We start from the raw sequence: 17,469 nt of genomic DNA on the forward strand, positions 1-17,469 counted from the left end.
TATATATTTGCTTCTTATTTATTAAATACGGGCAATTGATTGATAAAACATTGATCAAAATGAAGATCTTTTAAAAAGAGTTTTCCATAAATAACTTATGTATGACCTGGCAATAAAATTCGAAAAAAGTGTGTCTAATGTGATTGGCTTAACTGATTTGATTTCGGGTGTGGGTCGGGTGTCAGTTCTATTTTAAGCTGAGCGGGTCGTGTCGGGTGCGGATTTTAATTAGTGCTGCTCTCGGAAAACGGGTCGGATGCGGTTTTAAGCACTGCGGGTGTGGATTTACAAAATCGGACCCGTGCAGCTCTCTGGTGTGAAGGATATTTCACATCACTGACTGCTTTAACTGATCAGCAGATCAAAACTTTGATTTATTTCCTGTATACAAACATGCTTGCAACCAGTGTTTTTGACCTTTAAAGATATTTCATATTGAATGGCAGTTTCAACAGATAAATGTTTATGATTCAATAAAAAAAATAAACATGAGTAAATAATCAATACAGGTGTATTTGTCACAGTTATGCAGAGGGCTTCAACCAGCTTCATTTATAACTGGTTAACCTTTTATATATTGTGAGTAAGAAAAGCATTAACAGACATTCACATCCAGTTGAGTTTAATCACAGTTTCCATCATAGAGCTGATGAATCAGGTGTGTTAACTAACTAATGGAGACATTAGGAAAAATAATGAGATAACACTGAATGAGATTTGACAGGTGCATAAATGTTGATCTGTTCCACACAAATTGGTTCAAGTTTCTTTAATTGTCACACACATATTACATACATGTAATGAAATTTTACAGTACATGTACTTTCCTATCTTGTACCTACAGGAAAGGTGTCTTTCAAGAATGATGATGGGGCATTTTCTGCATCCACCACAAACAGATTCTGTGTTTTAGCGAAAGAATTTTGTTTTAGAGATGTTCAGCTAAATACAGTATATCCTCAACATTTATATAGTATTTTAATTTTATATTGTATTTGCTATCCATCCTAATCACTCAAATGGAAATGTGTAATTATTAGGCCTAAAGACGAACTGTAAGTCATTCCACTTCCACACAATATTGAAATAGACTAAAATCTGATTATTGGGAACTACTTCTGCAGCTTTATACAGATATGAATGCCAATCGTTCTTTTTCAGCTTCATTTCTACATTTATAATGAGATTTAATATTAATGCAGAGTGAGTGTTTTGGCCATGTTATATAGACAGTGTTTACTTGACTGTACACTTTATAATGCATTCACTTTATTTATTTGTTTTATTACTTTCTGAAAACAATGTATGTCCAAGTAACTTAATTAATTCCAAGCATGAAGAAGTAAACTTAAAATTTGTTCAAAAATGTGATTTTAAATATACTAAAACTTCAGGTTATTTAATAATGTACTTTGAAAGTATAAGTTACAATGATCACTTTGAAGGGTTAGTTCACCAAAAAATTTAAATGATGTCATTAATAACTCACCCTCATGTCGTTCCAAACCCGTGAGACCTCCGTTCATCTTCAGAACACAGTTTAAGATATTTTAGATTTAGTCCGAGAGCTCTCAGTCCCTCCATTGATGCTGTGTGTACGGTCTACTGTCCATGTCCAGAAAGGTAAGAAACACATCATCAAAGTAGTCCATGTGACATCAGAGGGTCCGTTAGAATTTGTTGAAGCATCGAAAATACATTTTAGTTCAAAAATAGCACAAACTATGACTTTATTCAGCATTGTCTTCTCTTCTGTGTCTGTTGTGAGAGAGTTCAAAACAAAGCAGTTTGTGATACCCGGTTCGTGAACGAATCATTCGATGTAACCGGATCTTTTTGAACCAGTTCACCAAATCGGACTGAATCGTTTTAAACGGTTCAGTTGAAAAAGGCACCGATTTCGTGGAATGACCTGGGAAACATTCTCACCGGACCTTGAGGAAAACAGGTTCCTCAACAGCAGAACAGAATTCTTCAAAAGATTTCTGATGTGAGATTGAGACCATTTTACCAATCACACCGAGACATTTAAAATGATACCAAACATGGAAGTGAAAATAATAATAGATTCACAAGATACATCATATGTGGTGTAAAGACATCTTTAATGAACTCTCAGTGACTTGAGCCTGGTGAAGGAGAAGAGGGAAAGAGGACTCAAAGATGAGTGAGGAGAGTCGTTTGGAAAGTGTTGTATGCTCTTTCTCTGAGATCTTCTCTCAGATTTTTGATTTTGTGTTCCGCCTTGGCAGGAAAACTGTCCTTACATGAGTAGGTACTTATTATGAATAAGTAAATACATAATGACTGCTAAAAGAATATACTATATAAAGGGCTGGGATAAACTATTATTTTTTAAACGATTAATCTAACGATTATTTTTTCGTTGCATCGATTAATCTAACGATTAATTTTTTCAGACCAATTCGATTTCGATTATCTCCCCATTAATTGACTACTAACAATTTATACATGTTGATTTACATATCTGAATGAAAAAAAACATGAATTCCTTAACATTGCAATATATGTTTATTGCTCTTAAAATTACAAAATAAAAGACTGACTAAGAATGCATTACTTTGCTCTTGTATAATGATAGCATTCAATAAAACCTTGAAGCCTTGAAAACAAATAGCTTACTGAAACAAGCTTACTGAACACATGGGCCCAGTTTCCCGTTAATGGCTTAAAATAAACCAGGACTAGGCTAATTCTACTTAAATTAATCCACACTTAAGTTTGGATTAACTAGTTCTAGACTACAGTGTTTCAGATTAAGGTAATCAAGGACAAGTGAGATCATCTTTTGGAAACCCGATTAGATTAATGGCATGCACATGTGGCTAAGGAGAGGTTGCTATAAAAACCTGGTATGGACTACTTGTAATTCATTAGTCTTAAGGAGTGTGTGGAACAGGAGTCATTACACTTAACCAAAAAATGGATCAAGGCAGAAGAAAACGCTCAAAAAACTTCAGTGAATTTGAGAAGACCCTTTTTAAACAAATTGTATCAAATTATCCTGTAATTGAAAACACACAGCATGATTCAGGTACAGAAAACAAGAAGAAGAAGGCATGGATTTCCATATTGAATCAATTCAACTCAAATGAAAAAGTAACCAAACGGACACTCCAACAAGTTCAGGTAAGATTTATTGTTGCCCCATTCTTACAAATCAGTCAATTATAAATGTTTTCATTAATGAAATGTAAAAAGAAAACAATATTATATAGAAGTCCTACTTCAGAGTATATATTATCTTGTAAAGGTCCTGTGGAAAAACATAAAAATAAACCTGAAAAAACAACTGCTGCTACGCGTCAAGAGCGTTTCAAGACAGGCGGGGGACTCCCAGTTCCACCAGACACAAAGGAGTTGGGGGACTTGTTGGCTGGGATTATTGAAAGTCAGCAACCCCTGGAAGGTATTCCAGATGATGACCATTTGGACAGTTCAGGTGAGGAATCTTTCAAAGACTCATTTAACACGTCTCATTTACAGTAACGTGCTATCACATCCAACATAATTAAATGCAAGTCATGTCTTGTAACAAAAATTATGTAATGACCTTTATTGTTGAAGTCAAATGTAATGCTATTTATTTATTTTTTTTCATACAAAGATGACCTGATCTTGACACATGACTTGGGGGGCGCAGGGAACAGTCAAGATGCTCAAATGAATCCAGCAGCAGCCAGCACCAACATGCAGCAGCATCCAGTCTCCTGCAGTAGCAGTAGTCAGCATCCAGCAGTCTCTAATCCAGGCAGCAGGTCAAGAGGGAAAAGGATGACCATTCATGAGAAACTTGCCATAGAGTTCCATGAACGTAAATTACAATATTTAAAAGAAGAACATGAAGTCAAAATGAAAATCCTTCATGTTGAGTTGTCTATGAAAGAGAGAGACATGAAGCAGCAGCAGTGTCAACTGACTTTGGAACAAAATCTCAGTCAAATAAATAATTTCATGAATTTTTTTTACCTGTCTATGCCAATCATTTATGTATCACTCAAGGCTCATTTAGGAGAAGTGCTGCAAAGCAAAAGCATCTCTGTAAGCAAGTCCATTTCTGTCATTGGCTAGCTCAGCGATAGGGACATGTTGGTCATCATCATTTGAAATATCAGGGTCTGGGCAGCCACACTGTTTAAGAAAATTATGAAGCACTGCTGTTGCAATAATAACAATGCAGCACCTCCTAGGTTCAAACCGCAGTGTATTTCGGAGACACTGGAAACGATTCTTCCATACACCAAACATGCGCTCTATCAGCCCTCTGGTGAGCATGTGAGCTTGGTTATAGTGCTGTTGCTCTGGTCTGACTGGATGGAGATGGGGGGTGAACAAGAAGTTTGTCTGTGCATACCCACTGTCACCAAGTAGAATTCCAGAGTGTTGTCTTGTTTCAAACTGACCGTACAAAGAGGAGTTGTGGAAAATCCTTGAGTCATGGGTTGAACCTTTCCAACGTGCAACAATATTGGAGAACTGCATAGTGGGAGTGCACACTCCTTGTACATTTATTGAAAACCAGTTTTTACGATTTCTGAATTCCTCAGCATCTGCTGTAGAGGGACACTTGATGGGAATGTGGCAGCCATCGATACAACCAATGACCCCAGGGAAGTTACCATATTCATAGAAATCTACCTTGTAGGTGGCCTGTTCAGCAGCATTTGGGAATTTGATGAAATCCTTTTTCAGTTCACATATAGCACTGCAGACTCTGTGTACTATTTTGCACACTGTTGATTCACCTACACCACACAAATCCCCAGTTTCACGATGGAAGGTTCCACATGCCAAAAACCTTAAGGTAATTAATATTTGTAAGGAAGGAGAAATAGGAGTGCCCCTGACTAAGTCACCTGAAAGCTTGGGCTGCAGCAAACCAATTATTTCAGTTGCATTTTCCTTTGACATATGGAAACGGTCAAGAAAATGTAAATCATCAAAATCATTTAGTGGGTTGCTCCTGTCTTTCAGCAACCTTCTTTCTGGTCTTGGTGGTGGTCTCTGATTGTCGTTGAAATAGTCGAGGTAATCCATTTTCTGCTACTATGAACGTGAGCCTTGAGGCAAGAAGTTTTTAATCTGAGGTTAAACCTGCTTCTGACCAGGTTTAATTTAAGACTTCATTTAGATCTGAATTAGGTCTAATCCTACTTCTAGAAATCCGATTGTTTTAAGTCTAGACTAGTGCAAGTCTGAGACTATTGTAATCCATGTGTGAGAAAGCTACTTCAATAAATCCAGGTTTAAAATGACATTTAGTCTACGACTAGGCTTAATTCCCGTACGGGAAACCGGCCCTATGTGTTTAAATCATGCTTTAACCCGAAAATAATCAGTAAAAGAAACGGACAAACTCATATAGCCTTTACATGAACATGAATTCTTGCTGAATATGCAGTTATATTACAGGCTGTTGGCATGTATTGTACTCGTGATGGAGGCTCCAGTCAGAATCACACCGCTCCGCTCATCCTTTGCTCGGCGGCGTGTCTCTGTCAGACTCGGGGGGGAGGGTTGAGCCACTCTGAACTACAGGAGAACGGAGTGGTGCGTCAGTGGATGTTAAAAAGAAAACCGATTTTCATTCAAACAAACCGATGTAAATAACAAATTCGAGTTAATTGATAAAATTGATTTATCACCCAGCCCTAATAAAAAATGCAGTTGTATTTAAATGCAGGTGTGTAAAATATGTGCAAGATTTGCACTGCACGTGTGATGGTAGATGTGCAGCTTTTATTCTTATTTATTTTATCTTCATTACAAATCTTGTTTGGTTTTATTTTGGAAAATTGCATGTAAAAAATAATTTTGGTTGTAATGCAAAATGTGAATTAATATTCATATGCAAGTATTTCTGCAAAAATTATTAATTCGCATTAATGACAGGGTGCATTAATATTCAACATTCAACAATCTGTGAATGTTGCATTAAATAAAACTATAATAAAACATTTTTTTATTAATAATTAAAATGTCTCTTCACAATTATTAGGCTACTTCTGCATGTACTTTGTGGCAAACTTAATGCATGTGCTTGAGCGCGGAATATATTAAGATTTGATTATGCTAATTTAATATAAACCTCTGATTAGTTGAATATAACAAATGGATGACTAGAACTAGAAAAATCTTATGCGGGGACAGACCAATTTTTTGTCGTAACCAAAACAACAGTCCTATATAAACCGGTTCAGCAACTTTGAAAGCCTCATAAGACACTGTCCATATGAAAGAGCAATTCACACCTTTATCTCGACCCCCACAAGCCACACATAACTAACCCCAAAAACTCAACCCCCTCCAGCTGAACAGAATTCGGTCTGTGTTTTGTCCGAGCGGCAACCTCTCGCTCTCTCTCGTGAAGCCAATAAGGAAGTGACTAAAACTGCAATTCATCGACTGGCCGCTTGAGGCTGGCTGCAGAAGGGAGTCAGTCCCATAGACTCCCCATGTTAAAATGCCCAACTTTACAGCAGAAAAAAACATGTTTACAGCCTGATTAAAAAAATGACTTCGGTCATTATTGCAAATTTTGCCCTTCGTGACAACTGTGAGGGGGGTGAATTTTTTTTATAACTCATCCATTTAAATTATATTAAGCCTTAAAGTTCTGCATAATTAAGGGCGTGGCACCTTGAGTGACAGGTGGATTGCCGCATGGCGACAATGCCATCGCGCTAGGTGGGCGTGGATTGAGCAATCAGCTCCCGCCTTTTTGCCCATATTCGATTATCTGGGAGAGTCACGCAGTGTCGCGCTGCCAAGATGGCGACGGCCCGCTCTGCACACTTTAGGCTTCAAAACCGCTATTGAGGAGTCTATGGGCGACGTCACGGACACTACGTCCATATTTTTTTTTACAGTCTATGGTTTTGTCTCTATAGAACGGTGTGTTACTCGGCTGAAACATGCCTGCACTCAGCAGCACAACTCTCGCGGCCCAAAGTATTATTTTCACAAGACCATAATGAAAACAACAAATCATCAATTAATAATGAATCATTATTTTACGAAGATCATTGTTATTTGTGATCGTGGATGTTTGCGGGAGGCTTTAAGACCAAGCGGAATCCTCTGTTCCCGCCTGGGACAGCAACCTTTATATCAAACATTTTAAATCGTCCACACACTGAAAAAAAATATTATGACCCCAATTAAATTAATCGTAATTCAATTTAACTAGTTTAATCCATTTAAATTTATTTTTTGATTTTAATTAATAAATATTAATTGATTTTAAACGAATTACACGTGTGTTAAATCCAAGCCACGTGAATTAATTAAATTCAGTTTGAAAATATTAAGTTGAACAAATTTTGCTGAAAGTTAATTTTATATTTTGGTGATACAAAATTTATTTAAATATAGCTAAAATAAATTGATTGAAACCACTTACCATATATTTTTTTGTAAATTCAATGAATCATTTGTTTCAGTGTATTTCCCATCATGCACTGGGGCATGAATAATAAAAAATGTTAAATTTTTCAGTTTTCGAGTTGTAATAACACAATTTTATGGTTGCTCTTGATGTTAGTTTTAGTGACATTCATTTTTGTGAGGCCTGAAGTAAATTTTTTACTCAAAATGACCCATTTATACTCAAACACTATTCACTGATTGTTACTGTCATTGTGTGTGGTGTACCATGTATTGAGGTCTCTGAGAAATGGTGACTACTGAGTTACATTACATGCACTCTTGTTTGGGAGAGCAAAAATGTATCTAGGATCAGAAAAATAAAGTTAGAGTTGAAAATATTGGGTTTGCTTTATTTGTCTGAATATTAATGAAAGATACAATAGATTAAAAAAATATTGGAAAAAAATTTAGGAAATTCTACTCAAAATAGTTTAGCTAAAATTATGAATATAATTAATGAGAAATTACTGAAAGACATTAATAAACTCAATGTATAATATATAAGTACAACCAATTTATAAAATATAAGTAAACTCAACTTATAAAATATAAGTTCACTCAATTTAAAAAATATATCTGGATTTAGATAAATTTATTTCGTGCAACCCCTTGATGTAATAAAATTAAGTAAATTCAAAATAACATTTTTTTCAGTGCAGCTGAGCAACACGAGAGGGGGATCTGCGCCAAGTGAATGCGATGAACGAAGTCATTTTCAGATGCAATGAAAAAAAAAAAATAGCCTATAGATTAGGCCCATGCAGGCTCTGCTCTGAAGTAATACTTATAATTACTGTTAACCTAGAGTAACACATTTTAACAGATTAATCCTTTTTTAATTTGCTGCATGTTTTCTTTCTTTATTTATTTTTAAACACGCTAAAAAATAAATTAAGTTTGTGAGAGAAAAAAAAGATATCTTAATCGTGTATAGGTTTAATTTTAATGTATTAATCACCTATTTTCTTTTGCTGCATGTTTTTTTTTATATTATATAATTCATGTATAAATTGCATTTTATTACATTTAGAAAAAATAACGGCTGGCCTAATAATGTCATCATGTACAAACAGGATATATTTTATTCCCTTCACTTTACAACAAATCCTTTAAATTTAACAAATATATCAGAACAAAACGAATTAAAAATATAAAATTCTAATGGATAAATATAATTGCAGTATATAATAATATAGGCTTAGCTATAAGCAAAATTTAAAGCTAAGCATAAGGTAAGGTTGGGCTCTCTCACTCTGGAGAAATTTGTTTCCATATTCGTGATGTTACCCATTTGAAGCTTAAGTATTATTCGTGAGGTAAAATAGGCTTTGTTGTACATGCGTGTTTCAGTATCGATGAAAAACACATCATAATTAACAATATGTGGAGTAAGTGGATCACTGCTAACTCTGAAACCCCCTTTACACTGCACACGACATTCGGTAACGATTGTCGCATTTCTCCCTCTAGCGGCAGTCGCGCAGAACTTTCAAACTGGTCGTGCAGCAACCGTTACCTTGGCATATTCACCATGGTCAAATTAATAATTTTAATGAACATAGTTAATGTATGAATGCATCGTCACAAATCAGGTGACCCCCAAAATAAAAACAGTAGGTTTTATGGGGCTAATCAACGTAAATAATGGTATAATAATTATTAAATAATTATTTCTGCCATAATTATTATAAACCACCAATTTACAGAAATAGTGTTTAAAGTATAATGTTAATGCTAAAAAAATATTGGTAATTCTGACCTCGCATCGATAATTTTGATTAGAAACATCACATCCCTTCGGGCGTTCGCATAAGGTCTCGTTGCATAAGTTCAAATATATAAACGTATCCGAGGCTCAAATCGGATCCGAAATTTCCGCATTCGCATGTGATCGGAACTCCATGCAACTCCCGCATTACTTTCTATTGGAAATGAATGACTTCCGGTCTGTCACTTGTGGTTCGACGGAGACAGTGGAAAGGCAGCTTGAATGTCTGGTGAACGACTGCTGTTTCCAGTGAATATGTGCACGAGACACCAGCGCGATCAAACAGCTGAAACAGAAAATACTCAATTTTTGGACACACATAAGGCATAATTCAAAAATGCTAAATGTTAGTAGTTTGAAAAAAATCAAGAATAAAAACAGAGTTAATAATAATTATTGCTAAATGCTGGACCGTTCCCATTTCGCTCTGCACATGGGACCTGAAGATTTTTTTTAAACCAAGAATGAACCGAAATGAAAATGAAATGAAAACATTTAGCTTTTTATCCGTATATATATATTTTCACAAGACCATAATGATAATAACAAATCATCAATTAATAATTATTTTACGAAAATGTGTTATTTGTGATCGTGGATGTTTGGGGAAGGCTTTAAGACCAAGCGGAATCCTCTGTTCCTGCCTCACAGCGTGCGGGACTCGCGCTCAGTGGATCGTTCACGTGAAGCTTGACGACGTCAGCAACCTGTCTGACAGATGTAAATCTTCTAGTAGCTGTGCGTGTAAACTGCCATCGTTAATCTTGCAGAGACGGCGAGCTTGAGCGGGGAGTTCTTTGTCGTGAGTGAGCAGGAGTAAGTATTCTGGTTAATTATTTTGTATAGTATTTTAAAATGTAATGCCAGTATGCCATATTAAGTTAATTGCCTGTGAGCTTCTCCTCCTGTCTGTACGGTAATGCGACAGAGAGACGAGTGGTTATGACGCAATCGTTAGCCTATTTTTACAAAAACTGTTTATACGGGGCCATAATGTAACATAGAAGGTAATGGAGCCCTTTATACATTGTCGTGTATCTTTAGAAATAAATAATGGACAAACGGAGTCTTTAAACGCCTCAGATATAAAGTTATTCGCTGTCAAAGTGACGCCAAAATGAATGGGAGTCAATGGGAATGCTAACGCAAGTGAAGTTCTGCTACAAGATGGCGGCACCCGGCCGACTTCAACTTCCGGTCGACTTCCTTGCCGCCTGGTGACAGCGATCGGTCACGGCAAAACATTGTTTATTATTTTAACTTCCTGATAAAACGGGCAAAAATGGTAATCCTTAATTTCAAAAGTAACAACTGAAAACAGCATAAACGTTTGTTTTGTTTTTCCTGGTTTCTACAGAGCTGGTAATTTTAATAAGAATCAAATCAAACTTAGTTCAGCTTTGAGAATGAAAACTAAACTGAATGTGTCTTCAATCTTCACGTCTTCGCTCTCCTCTTTAATAAACTCCATCTTTATAAAAGTGAGTCGTGTATCTCAGCTGCTTCAGGAGTTTTTGGACACTTCCTGTTTAAATGAAAATTATTAACAGCTTGTAAAATAAATTAAAAGTAGATCTCCATGTGTATCTCAATCAGTTTCTGAGTTCTGTAAAGGAGTCAGTCAGAGTGAGATTCGGATCACTGAATCATTCTGCGATGCAATTGATTCAGTCCATTCGGAGTTGGTTAAAGATTGATTTCTCCCTCAATACCGGTGATTGAACTATGATAAACTGTTCATGTTCATTCGAGCACGGATGCGCAGCAGGCGGCAAAACTCTCGTTCTCTTATCTAACCTAAGCGTTCTCTTTCAAATGTTCACTCGTTATATACAGGAATAATCACACCGCACTAGCGCAGCAGTGTGACGTCACACCACCAGACCAAAATAAAAGTCTTGCTTGATAGAATTTTACATTAGAAAACGACTGTAATTGAGGCAAAGGATGGACTGAATTAATACTGAATATATATATATATATATATATATATATATATATATATATATTAAAATAAATCACATTTCAGCTTTATATGGTTAAAGTGGATTTCATTAAAGATCCATGACTAAAAGATTACATCAACCCTCTGAATGGAAATCTTTAATTTAAATGGTTTCAATAATTTCTCCTAAATGTCAATAAAATGTTATTCACCATAGATTATCTTTATTAAAATCAGTATATAATACTTTCTAAATACTTTAATAATAAATTACAATTTAATTACATTCATGCATTTAGCAGACGCTTTTATCCAAAGCGACTTACAGTGCATTCAGGATATCAATTTTTACCTTTATCATGTTCCCGGGGAATCAAACCCCCAACCTTGCACTTCATAGCACGATGCTCTACCATTTGAGGTAGAGGAACACAATATAATATAAACAAGTCTCCTATTAAGCTCTCAGATTTTAGAAATTTATTAACAAACACAATCTTCTTGCCTTTATCAGATCCACACTGAACAAATCTGTCCTTACTAAAGATTGGATAGAAAGTATTTGATCTTGCTGATTTCAGTGATAATGTTCTTTTATATGAGCAATGTTTTATAATACAGTTTTCACAGCATGAAGGAAAAATATTTATGCAGCAAAACTATGTCAACATTTTCAGTTGTTGCTCCTCATCTTCACTTAATGAAGTTTCATAACAAGGTTCGAAGGAGCACGTCAGATAATTATTAGCACAGCCTAATTAGCACAGGTGGAGCACACTTAAGATAATCAACCCTAGGGTATAAATTACAGCTGACTTACCTGTCTCCATTGATATCAGCACCCCATCTCCTCCACTTAGAGGACAGTTTACACTTTTCAGCACACGAAATACGCATTATAAAAACTTCAGCTAATTATTTGTCAGTGTGAACTTGTGAATTAAGAGTGAACAGTTCAGCTAATAATAACAATATGTCAGTTTATTAGGAACTCCAGCCATCAGAATTAAAGATGAATATGTTTTAATATTAGTGTTATGATTTTAGTGAAGTGGTGCTTCAGTGGCAAAACTCGGCCTGTAACCCCCCCCCCCCCCCATGATGTCCGTGTGATGTTGTGGAGACATAATATAAGCACATTAAGTAAGGAATAATTGACAACGGGCTATTGAATTATTAGAAAAATAATGTGCGCTTTTATTTTTCTAATAATTTAAAGGTCCCATGACATGAAAATGTCACTTTGTGAGGTTTTTTTTAGCATTAATACTAGGTCCCCCTAACCTGTCTATGGTCCCCCAGTGGCTAGTAATTTCGAGGATGAGGATGGGTGTCCAGCTCATCCTTTGAGAAAGCGAGAGCTCAGACGTCTGATCTGGAGTCTTCCCTGTATGTCGTCATACGGGGAAATGTTACTTCCCCTTTCTCTGCTTTGCCTGCCCAAATATTTACATTTAATTCAGTCACAATGTCAGCACAGGCGTCACAAACAGACTTTTACGATATGGATTCGACAGCACCGGGACAAACAGTGCATAACAGTGTTCGTTAATGCCTGATCTGTGATCAGTGATTTCTGATGGGTAGCTAATCATTCAAGTTCACACAGACTTTCTTTCTAAATGGTTTAATACTGTTTATGTGTCAGTGAATCAAGCCAGTGACTAAACATTCAACTTCACATTGTTTCTCTTAGTAGCATGAAACAAATCTGTTATTTAAATTGTGATTAAACTACAGGGCCCGTATTCATAAAGAATCTTAATGCAAAAAGTAGTTCCTAGTGACAGAATTCTAAGAAAATTCTTAGAAATGTGGGCGTTTACTCTTAAAATTAAAGAAAAAATCCTAGTAAAGAAAAAAGTAATTCAGAAAGCATCTTAATCCTTAAAAGAGGTCTTAAGGTCAAACTTGTTAGGAGCACAGAAGAGGACTTTTAAGAGGCTTAAGAGTTTCTTTAGCAGAGGAGAAAATGGCAGAAAGAAGAAGAGGCAGAAGAAATGTTTTGGAGACAATGGATGAAAGCGAGTTAATAAGACGCTATAGATTATATAATAATTTATAATTTAATATATAAATTAAAGTAATCACTAAATTACGATATTTGGCAACTGGGAAAATGCAACAATGCAATAGTGATGATTTGGGTCTGTCACAACCTTCTGTAAGCAGAGTGATCACACAAACAATTACAGCACTTTCAGAACATCTTATTGTGTCACAGTTCATTTAGTTTCCACTGGACATTCCCACCTTGCAGGCTCAAAAAACTGCACTTATGATTTTAGCAGGCTTATAGGTGTGCACAAGCAGAGGGAATGAACCATTAATAGTTTGTGTTATACACTCCCATGTATGCTTCTTCTCCCTTACTGTGACACCTGGTCCGAATTTTCCTTTAAGAATGGCCTTGTGTTCATCCACTAACTGGGCTAACAGTAAACACTGTTCCTCTGTCCACTTCTTGGTTTTTATTCCATGTTTGATACATTAAAACCAACATTCAAACTGCACTTAAATAGGACAGCAATCACTGTAATTAGAGTGGAACAATTTTTATCATTCTAAGCCAATCAAATACCTTATAGGAAATTACAAGCATGGTAAATGAATGTTTTTTTGTCAATTTATTGTGAAGAGGAAAACCCCTTGAGATGTAACATCTCGTTTTCGAGGGGACCTCAAAAAAACAAAACAAAACATACTTCACATACATACACAGCCTACATACTAACAAAACAAAGACAAAAGCTCTCCATCACATCAAAACCACCCATTTCATCTCCAATTCAACCTGCAAAACAGTTGCAACTGGTATCCAAATGATTAAGAAGAGACATATTAAACTGGTAGAAGGAAGAAATTGATCTAAAAGACCTAGGTAAAGCATTCCAATCAAAAGGGGCTTTAAATTTAAATGCTCTCCTCCCACTTTCCTTGGATATCTTTGGTACAGAAAAGAAAAGATGGTCCGTGTCTCTAAGGGTATAAGATGTTTGGTATGGAATCAAATATTGTTTCAAATAAGATGGATAGTTTGAAAAAATGCATTTGTAAACAAACTGCAACCAGTGAAACTGCCGTCTAGAATTTAGTGAAAGAAGATTCAATGACTGATACATTTGGCAGTGATGTGTTCTAAATGGACACCTCAAAACAAATCTGCAGATACTATTATAAATCACATTCAAAGGTTTGAGATTGATATCAGCTGTGTTCTGATAAACAACATCTGCATAATCAATTATGGGCAATAATAGTTGAGTAATAATTTTTAATCTAACCTGTTTTGTAAAACAATTAATTGAGCGGTATAATATTCTTAAACTACAATTTATGTTTTTTACAATAGAATCTATATGAGTTCTGAAGGTAAGTCGGGAGTCGAGCCAAAGGCCTAGATATTTAAACTCCTCAACATTCTTTAGAGGTGTACCATCCACAAATTTAACATGAAGAGAATTATTTTGCTTATGGAGTGCAGTTCTAGTTCGGGGGGGAAGTCGTGGCCTAATGGTTAGAGGGTTGGACTCCCAATCGAAGGGTTGTGGGTTCTAGTCTCGGCCGGACGGAATTGTGGGTGGGGGTAGTGCATGTACAGCTCTCTCTCCACCTTCAATACCACGACTTAGGTGCCCTTGAGCAAGGCATCGAACCCCCAACTGCTCCCCGGGCGCCGCAGCATAAATGGCTGCCCACTGCTCCGGGTGTGTGTGTGTGTGTGTGTGTGTGTTCACTGCTCTGTGTGTGTGCATTTCGGATGGGTTAAATGCAGAGCACAAATTCTGAGTATGGGTCACCATACTTGGCTGAATGTCACTTCACTTTCTTTTCTTTTCACTTTTTCACTTAGTTGGAAAAAGCATACTATAAGACTTGTTTTTATTCAGCAGAAGTAAATTAGAAGAAAACCATGTTTGAATAAGATTAAAATCAAATTGAAGTGAGGTTTGATTCTTAGATATATTGTAGCTGGATGTATACATAACTGTGTCATCTGCATATAGATGAATCTGACATTCTGAGCATAATTGTGGAAGATCATTTATAAAAATGGAATATAAAAGAGGCCCTAGGGAAGAACCTTGAGGGACACCTGTTTCAATTATTCTAGTCTGGGAGAGAACATCATTAAAAGACACGCTTTGACATCTGTAATGCAGATATGAATTAAACCAGAGAACAGCTGATTTGGAAAGACCAATAGCATATAGTTTGTAGAGAAGAATATAATGATTGACCATGTCAAAAGCCATAGTGAGGTCAATAAAGATTGCACCAGTAGACCTGTTATTATCTTGTGCCGAAAAAATATCATTGGTAAATAATGTAAGGGCTGTTGTTGTAGAGTGATGAGGTCTAAATCCAGATTGATTTGGAGATAGGAGGGAAAAGTCATTAATATACTTAGACAATTGCCTAAAAATCAGCTTTTCAAATATGTTAGCTATATTACTGATTATGGAAATTGGTCTATAATTATTGACTTCAAATGAATCACCCCCTTTGTGTAATGGTATTACCTTTGCAAATTTCCACATTAATGGAATTACACAGGTGGAAAGTGATAAATTAAATAAGTCACATAGTGGAACTGCTAGTACATGAGAAGAAAGTTTAATAAACTTCATGTCCAGACCATCAGGACCAGCACCATTAGAAGATTTTATTTCTGAGATAGCCTGTAGGACTTCAGAGGGATAAATTGTTGAAAATGAGAAAGAGATATTATTCACAATATTTGTTGTGGTAAAATAAGAGAGGTCAGGTAATTGTGAACTACCAATAGAAGCAAAGTGTTGATTGAGGGCATTAGCCATTAAAATAGGGTCAGTGATAATGTTATTATTCAATTTAGTTTAGTTTAGAAGGAGGACTTGTCTTGGTTTTGTTAATTAATGAGTTAAGTCTCTTCCAAAATTGCTTAGGGTTTTTGATGTCATCTGATAAAGAGTGCTTATAGTAATTTGATTTTGCATTCCTTGTTTTAGTTGTACAAGCATTTCTTAATTTCTTATAATCAGACCAATCAGCAGCTTCCTTTTGTCTTGCGGAATCTGACCCAGGCTTTATCACGTTGTTTAAATAAATATATTAAATCACCATCTATCCAAGGTAAATGACTACCCTTGACCTTTACAGATGTCCAAGGTGCATGTTTATCAATGACTAAAAGTACCTCTGAGAGAAAGAAGTTCCAGGCGTCTTCAACATAAGGAATTATTTAAAATCTAGACCAATTAATACTTATTAAATCTTGAATAAAAGCTTCTGTATTCAGGTTTTTACATTGCCTTATTCTAATTACCTTAGGTGGCAGACTGGGCAATCTTATTTTCCATACAAAAAATTAATAAATAAAATAATACACATCATGGGACCTTTAATGATCCGGAGTCAATTATTCCACTAATACTAAAGTTACCACACAAGACATCGATCAGAAGATATATTTACAGGGAATTGTCTGTTTTTTTTACACTTAAAATCTCTTGTGAGTAGGATTATTTCTTCCACATCTCATCTAATCCCTCTTTTGCTAGTATCAAAACGTAGTTTAAGGTACGTAACGGAGGCTTGAGCCATTGACAGCATTCTAATGCAGTTATTAATGAAGTCTAAACACTCTTCTGCTGCAGTGTCTTTAAACTGTTATTACCTCACTAGTGAGAAATGTCATGTGTAGCCTTTAAGTTGCTACACTATAAAGGCTAACTGATAAAGTCATCGGGTAGCGCTGACAGCTTTTTGTGTAAACTGCGTGACCATTATTACTGTTAACTATGTGAAGTGATATGAATTGTAATGTGGTCGAGAGCTGCCTGGAGCTACGTTCATCAAGTGTTTCCCAGAAAATAATTGCACACCTCACAACATTTGTCAGCCAATCAGATTCAAGCATTCAACGGCCCCAAGAGCCACTCCCAAGCCTCTATGCCTTTCTGATCCAAGGATATGATGTCAGTTGATTTTGTCAGTGTTAAATCTATGGGACATTTTTACCCAATTTTCTTGCTCGCTGTCCGATTATCGTACATCAGATTGCTTATAAATTCATAGCTCATCTCTCCTAAATAAGCCGTACGATTTGACACCTCATTCAAGAGTCTACGACAAACAGTGCAGAAGGAAAAAAAAACATGTAACGTGAGGAGACTTGAAGAAAAATGTGCTTAATGTGAATTAATGGGTGGTTCTTGAAAGCACATTTGAGGGCTTCATCGTCTGAGTTGTTCCTGCAGAGCTTCTCTTGGGTTACTCAGCAAACGCTCGTTCCCCTCTCGTCTCAGGTGGCTCTGTCCCTGGA

General features: G+C 36.0%; 1 protein-coding gene and 2 long non-coding RNA genes across 4 annotated transcripts in view; 2 read left to right on the top strand and 1 right to left on the bottom strand.

Annotated features, from left to right (window-relative positions):
- LOC113071650 (CD209 antigen-like protein C) overlaps positions 1-17,469 on the top strand; it is a 291,989-nt gene that overhangs the window by 111,045 nt on the left and 163,475 nt on the right. The gene's annotated exons all lie outside the window — the stretch shown is intronic.
- The window catches only part of LOC113071656 (uncharacterized), a 119,452-nt gene that overhangs the window by 32,996 nt on the left and 68,987 nt on the right, over positions 1-17,469 (bottom strand). The window lies entirely within an intron of this gene.
- LOC113071660 (uncharacterized) lies at positions 2,784-3,304 on the top strand. Its single transcript, XR_003280197.1, has 2 exons — positions 2,784-3,150; positions 3,275-3,304. It is a non-coding gene; the product is annotated as an uncharacterized LOC113071660 (long non-coding RNA).

This window comes from Carassius auratus, unplaced genomic scaffold, assembly GCF_003368295.1.
Source record: "Carassius auratus strain Wakin unplaced genomic scaffold, ASM336829v1 scaf_tig00007763, whole genome shotgun sequence".
In the NCBI taxonomy this organism is placed as follows: Eukaryota; Metazoa; Chordata; class Actinopteri; order Cypriniformes; family Cyprinidae; genus Carassius; species Carassius auratus.